A 7,999-nucleotide genomic window follows, 5' to 3' on the forward strand; every position below is an offset into this window, starting at 1 on the left:
GGTAAAGTTTTGGAGTAAATTAAGAAAGGATAGAAAATTGTAACTACTCTGACATACAGTAAAGTAATAGGTATGACTTTGAAAAAGAGATATGCATCCTTTTCTTGCTTGCAGCAGAACATTTAATGAATATCAGAACACATTAGGAATACCAAAATCAGTCATAGGTACATTAAAAAATACAGAGGGAAATCAGGGTTCCAAGAAATTCAATTGTATTAAGAATGCTGATATTATCAGGGCCTGTCCTAGAGTTATAGAAGACATCAAAAGAGGCAGAGAAACTTTTTGCAATTTTTAATAATCTCATGAACAAAGAGACACTAATTGATTGGAAAAGAGTAAATAAAAAACATATGTTAAAAAAAGTAAAACAGGGCATTTGTAGGCACAATTGCTAGACCTGTCCTTCTTTGTATGGCATTTGTATGAAGTCTCAAAGTTGACTGCAATGGCAGTGGGACCACTGCTCCCTATTATACCAATGTGGAGGTAAGGGCGCTTGAGGTGGTTACTAAAACGAGATTAGCACTAAGTCTAGCTTCATTTGTAACATTAAGAAGCTCGACATATGGGACTGAGTCATCAATGGGACTAAATATAAACCAGCATGCTATGGGTGGGTTAAAAATATCTATTTTCAAATAAAACTAATCAGAAGCAAAAGCTAAATAATAACATTATAAGCCACGTAAGTAGAGATGTACTTGAAAGCAGAGGAAATTACCTCTGTGAACTTGGAATATTGTGTATAGTCCTGATCACTCCAAGGCAGATTGTGAATCTTGAATTGAGTAGTACCTTACTCCATAAGCAATCTTTGTTGACTGCAGTGTGATCACTCCTGGTGAAATGTACGTTGAACACAAGGAAGAGCAACACAGTCTGGTCTTTATTATCTAAAGCTCATAATAGAAAAGGTGGAGCAGAGCTCAGCAAAAGATAAAGAGACTGAAAGATCTAATAAAAACTTTAAATAAACTGGGTCTGTCATCTTTGTAAGGGAAAAGAGTAAGAGGGAATGTCACTCGTGTGCTCCAAGCTCTGCACAGAGGAGAGATAAATAATGGTCTAAAACTATTTGAACTAGCGGCAGAAATGAGAGACAGGGCATTGAATGTTAGCCAAGGCACAATGAGAACAAAATGATTTGGCAAGAAGTTTATTTGACTAACTGCCAAATGAATAACAAAGGTCATAAAGAGAAGCAGCTAGAGATGTTTGTTTGTTTGTTTGTTTTAAGGTAAAAACAAGGCAAATAATTGAGGGGAAGAAAAACATTGACAACTGTTAACTCAGAGGAAGGAATGGACCAAAATGGACTTATTTCACCCCAACAATTGTATATATTCCTGAAGTATAGGAATAAGAAAGTATTTTTGATAAATCTAGTTCTGGATACATATTTATTTCACTTATTCCTATGAATGATATGAATAAACTTGTATTTGGAGTCTCATTGTACAGTATTAAAATACAATTTGCAAAGCGAACTAGAGTAGAGGTACATGGTATCATATTATCCCTACTAGTACATATAAAAATAAGTCTAAGTGTCAATATTATTTTGTATTACAGAAGAGTTTCCTAATCTGTTTGGATGAATGGGATTTTGTCAGCACCCAAGTTTCTTGGGATCACCAAGCACTCTTGTTATCAAGCTTTTAATTAGAAGGCAACAGAGTTCTGCAAACCAGCTGCAGTTCCCTGGTTATGGTCTAATGGCCACAAGTAGTCAGGAAACCACTCTTTGGGCACTGTTGTATTTGCATTCTGACAGGCACTTTTGAAAAATAGAAGACTTATAAAACAAACAGGCACTATATAAGATGCTTGTACTCTGTATGACTTCACCTAGGAAAAAAGCCAGTGTGCTATGCAATAAAAATTCCCCATTCTTATTTACTGTGATCCCAAAATAAAACTTCCCAAACTGTCATTTTTTATCCTATTTTCAGTATTTCCAGTCCACTACAATGGCAAATGCAACAAAATGCACTGTAATGAATGGAATATGAGTAGAGAGGTCTGTACATGCAGCCACATTGTGCTAAAAGCAAAGGCTGATGCTCACTCCCCTCATGCGATTCCAGCAACTGGCGCTCCTTAGCACTTCAGTACAGTCTGCCGGAGATAGATGCCTTTTGTCAACTAATTTGCCATCCTGCTTCTTTAGATAGCCAGGAATTTCTTTTTAATTGACAGAAAGCATTGAGTGTTGTAAACATAGACTCCGCATCGTACATGCTACATCAAAGCAAGTTTGCAATCTTAATTATAGCATATAATACCACTGCAGCTCATATTACATGTACTTTTCAATATGGTATAAAGCTTATTTCTTCCATTACGTATTTATTCAAATTTTCATTTAGTATCCTTCAAGGATATAATCTTCTTTTTTTTGCCTCTTCCTTTTCTAAATCAGATAAGATAAGATGAGATATTTTGCAAAATTGAAAAATGTAAGGTGTTTGTAACAAATACATTTCAAATGTATCACATTAGCTAAAGGTTATCACTTTAAATAAGGTATATAGATTGTGTTTTGGAACAGAAACAATATAAATTGCTGTGTTGCGTAATTTCTCTAACATAATACTGTTTTGCTGTTAACACCAAATTAATATTTTGTAGCTACTCCAAAAACAGAGTGACCACAGCTCTTTCAAATAATTTCTTATTGATATCAGTGGATGGTGCATTATGATTTTGGTGCATTATGATTTTGGTGCATTATGACTTTGGTATATCTCTTTTGTTTAAAGAAGCAAAAAACCACTCTCTTCTTTATACAAAATTGCACCCTAGGGACATGGAGTTTGTAATTTTGGACAAATTTGCAAAGCAATTCTTAAATTAGAAGAACCTTACTCGGCAATTTGTCCCATTGACTTAAATGGGAATATTTGTGGAGTAAGGTACTACTTAATATGTGTAAGGGCAAAAAAGATCACTTGTTGTGAAGTGGCAATAGGTTTGGGGTTTGTCTGTAATTTTTTTTTTTTTTTTTTTTAATCTCACGATATAAGTATGGAAACTATGGAAGGTAATAGCTGTAATGGCTGTGCTTCTATAATAGAGGTTATTTATACATGCTTTGAAAAAATGAGTGCATCTGTCTCCACTGAAGAGCCCCAGAAGTATTTCTTAAGCTTTTATTGGTTTTTGCTGATGTGTCCGCAATACCGCCACAGGTTACACAGTGAAATTCTGCTCTTTTAAACTTCTTCTCTGAATCTCATTTTTATCTCTGGACATGTAGCATTTATTCATTAATGTCCCTAAGTATGTTAACCACCATATGTTCATTTATGTGAACATCCTGAGTGAGCTGGAAAGAAACAAAAGGTCGCGTATTATTTCTGGAAAAGACGCAGCCACCCCAGAAAATCAGACTGGCTGTTCCAAAGGTCAGTTAACCTTTCAGTCAAGGAACAAAGCTGTGGCATACACATTGGTTTCAGACCTTCTGCATACAAAGCTGTATATAATGGGGATTATAGCACACAGTTCCAGGATTAGACCCAGCTATGTCTATTTTAAGGTGGCTATAGTTAATGTCTGGCAGCAAATTGGTTCAGGCTCTGGTCTTTCCATGAATTGCAAGTTTACTTAAAACACCTAAGGGTCTAAAGGCAATATAGGCTTTGTTATTAGGAGCAATGGTGGATGACCATACTTTCCTGTAGATATACTGGATTAGCTCCAGACACCTCCACAGTGTGGAGGAGAACCTATTTTATTTTATTTGCAGTTAGTATTGACGGTTAAATATTTTGGCTGTATGCACTGAAAGCAAAAAAAAAAAAAAAACCAAAAACCAATAACAGAAGAAACAAAACAAAAAAACCCACAGTTTTTTTCTGTGACCCTTCAGTTTGGTGTTAGTAAAGCCTGCTAGAGGTGTAGCTGAGGGTTTAGCAAAATATTTGTACTGATCTGTTATTCTGAAGACCAAAAATTAAATAGTCTTCTGTTCAGAACAGTGAGAGCACTAGTGTGACTCCGTTTCATGTTTCCTTAGAGCATTTATTAATGAAAAAAAAAAAAAAGATGTGAGGTTAAACGTCACTGTGGCATTTAGCTTATGTATACATAAGTTCTGTGGATAAATCTGGCTCTAAGTTGCTAAGAATACATCCCTTTCTCAAAAGAGGTAATTTATGACTCCATCTATGAAGCTGTATTTGAAAGGAAAGATCAAATACAGGAAGAAACAAAGCTTTTTGTCTGGTTGAATTCACTATTTATCTCCCCTCTCACACAGAGTTTTTAAGATTTCCTGTTGTTCTAGGATTCAAAATACAGTTTTCAAAGTTTTTTATTTATTGCAATTTGGACTGCATGCATTTTTTTCTTTTCAGCTACCAACACAGTGGGAAGTTTGGAAATGCAAGAAATAATCTTGCTCACACATTATAAAACATTGGCACCTTTACATTTCTAAGGAAATAAAGTCTATTAAGAAAAGTATGTTTAAGGGACTGCAACTTTTTCCCAAGGTAAATATTTCAATGTGTAAAAAATATACTAATTTAGCAAAAAAAAAGCACTTGAGACATAATGAAGCATTTCATGTTTGCTTTAAACCGATGAGTTATATTTATGGAAAAAAAGACACAGATTGCCAGCATTTCAAATACCATGCCTTGCAATGTATAGGGTCTAGTGACATTATAGCATAACATGTGTAATTTGAAGTTTTCCTTTGGAATGTAATGTAGGAAACACGATTTAGCTATGTCAACAATATCTTGCAAAGTGTTCCCATTTATAATTATTTATATTGTAAATAGCTTTCTGAAGTAAATTTGAAGTTAATGTGCATAAGATGTATTTATTATGTGAAGATTTTTTTGGTTTAAAATATAGCTACCAATATGCAATTTTTGTCTGGTTTTCTACATTTTTAAACTAAGGATTGTCCTATATAGGATACCTTTTCAGGAATTCATTTTAATTAATGAGAGTATTTCTCAGAATTGGGAGGGGACTGGGAAAAGTAATTTATTGATTCCTGTGAATCCTAAGTGCTCGCTGAATCTTGAATGAAGTTTATCAAATATGAAGAGACACTAATAATATACTGATACCCCATTTAAGAAAGATGTCTGAATCTGCTCAAATACTACCCTGTCAGGAAAAGCTGACTCACAGGGGTTTAATTAAGATTAATTGTTTACTTTGTGAGTAGTCTGCCATGTTTCTTGAAACTGTCCGCCACCGCTGTGCCTCAGCTAAATCTGCTGACTTGGTGTATGATGCCCCTTAGGTGCTTAAAATACTGTACTCAGACAAAGAGCAGTGTTATGACAAAGGAATAGGTGAGAAGTTATGCTAAACTGCATTCAGACCTGACAACTGGCTATTACTTGGGCTTGTGTGCTTGTACAGTTCAATCGAGCCATAATAATGCGAGCCACTGTGCAGCAGCTTAGTGGCTGCAACCCTTGCCTGCTCTGGGGTCTAGGTCTTTCTGAGCTGGAGGGTCCAGGGTCACAGCTCGTACTTTCTAGACCAGTCGCTGAGCCATCAAACCCCTACCGTCTCAGGCAGTCTCATTGAGGCCCTTGTTTGCAGGTGAACAAATGCGAGACTGATGGTGTCAGAGAGTAGTGGGAGACTGATGTTGTGGTTGGGTGAGAAAGCAGCTTTCTCAGAAGAGAAAGTGGTTGCTCACATATTTTCCATTCACAAGACTCAGAGCAAAACACATAAGCAGTGGGGATGGGGCCAAGATGCACAGGAGTCAGTTCTGAGTCTCAAGTAAATTTATTGAAGAAAACAGAGAAGCAGTTGTGTCACTGACCCTTCACTCCTGCACGGACATAGGCATTCAGTTCTCCAAGATGCTCCTGGGATTAGGGAATACTCTGCAGCATAGAGTTAGATGTTTAAACTACAGTCATGCTTTTAGCATTTTCCATGGGGTAGTTTAGGCAGTTCCTTGGCCTGAATTTGGTCCTGGTTCTCCATGGAGGCAGGAAATGGTGTCATCTTTTCCCCAAACGATGCTGTTTAGCTGTGCAAAACATGTGTTGGGTTTCCTTCTTTTTTTTTTTATTTTAATGCATGGGTGAGGGGTTTCAGAAATGCCCATTATTGACCTACCTCACTGCCTTTGAAGCCCATGCTGAAAAAAAGACACTGAGATCAATAGGCACTCATGGACCGTATTGTGCTCCATAGGACAGCAGTAGTCCTACTTCCTCCATGCTCAGCTCTGCAACAAAACTGAGTATCATCCTCGATGCTGTGTGCTGAAAGTCCTGCAACATCCATGCATGCTCTTCAGTCTCTCTTCTAGCGCATAAATAGTACCCATTGCCCACTGGTCTCTATTCACTTTTGGCTCCTACGCTAATTGGCAAATTGCTCTGCACTGAGGAAATCTGCTGTCATGGCCATTGTAATAAAAGTGTGCGATACCATCAGGAACTTCCTCTATCCCCATATGGTGGCCATCAGAGGCTTCGGCATCAGCAATTTCATTTGATACAGCTTCTCTGGCTGTCAGAAGGTCACAAATAGCCTGCTGCTGCGCAGCCCAGCGTGCCTGTGTGAATAAAAAGGACTATCCACCACAGCGCAAAGCCCGACAGACTACATGGTTTCTTCATGGATGTTAACAGGCGTTTCACTAGGCATGCACACAACACTCTGGACTGTGGTCCAGAGGCCAGGTGCAAGGCTACGTATACACGGAAACAGCTGGGCCTCGCCAGCATCAAGCCTGCTCATCCTCGCAGACATCTCTCTCTGCCCACAGTCTGTCATTGCCTTTCTCCCACAGTCCTCTAATTTTCGCCATTATCTCTTCCACTTCCCTTTCCTCCCTTTGCCCCAAGCCCTGGCCTGTGATTTCACAAACCCTGTGATCTAGTTCGCCCAGCAAGTGTCCTCTGTTGATCCTGAAAATCGTGTTTTCCTTTTCATGAGGAAAAGGGCTGTCTGGCAACAGTTTTCATCACTTGCACTCCCCTTTCCCTTTCCCTTCTTTATACAGCTGGTGTAAATGCCATACTGAGGACCCTGCAATCTTTTTCTCACAGGCATTAGTTCTGCTACAAGAAAACTATTGGTTGAGGGAATGGAGGTGATGAACTTTTCAGAAAAGCTACGGGCAAAAGATGATAGATGCCTTCAGCATACTAAATACACATACTACTTTAGCTGCATTGCAAAACATCGTCACTCTTGGCCTGCAAACAGAACATAAAGATGAAAACTGAAACTAGAAGACATACGCCTGTGTTGGAAAATAACAACAAAAGCTACTATCAGATGCACCTGAGAGGGAAACTCAAAAATTTGGTCTTTGTCTAAGCACGCATTAAATTACATGCAAATAATTAAATGTTCATTAACACTGTTCATCTCATCATTATTATTCATTTGTTCATTATTGTCACGAGCTGTCATCAGCTTTGTCGTTTTTATCGTTATCTGTATTTGTCACCTGTTATTTATACTCTTTTTCATCTATAAATGAAAATATTCTATAATAAAAATAATACTAATATAAAATGCAGAGCATAAACTGAGGCCTGGGAAATAAAAACCAGAAAGTATCAGCATATTCCAAGCTTTCAACTGACTATAAGCTCCACTATTTGGTACCCAATGTTTCAGGTGGTAAATGTCATATGGGAGCCATCTTTCACTTCCAGCAATATTCCTAGGAATTGTTAGTATGATGACGTATTTGGAAATTATACCAAAGCTGTGTTGCAAACAGATAAACTTGTACATTATCAAATGTGCTACATTTACTTGAATTTTTTTTTTTTTTTTTTTGGTAAGGAGAAACATGACAAAATGAAGGAAGTTTAAAGTTCTTTTTTAAGCTGGACGCTTCAATTTCCCCTCAAGATATAGTGCCAGAGATCATTTGATTCACTTTCAAAGGGCAGACTGGAGTCTTTCTATGGCTCCTTCTATCTCCCTTGAAGCTCCAGGTAGTTCTGAACCAGCCAGACTCTTGGGATCAGCTGGA

This window comes from Fulmarus glacialis, unplaced genomic scaffold, assembly GCF_000690835.1.
Source record: "Fulmarus glacialis isolate BGI_N327 unplaced genomic scaffold, ASM69083v1 scaffold24122, whole genome shotgun sequence".
NCBI lineage: Eukaryota > Metazoa > Chordata > Aves > Procellariiformes > Procellariidae > Fulmarus > Fulmarus glacialis.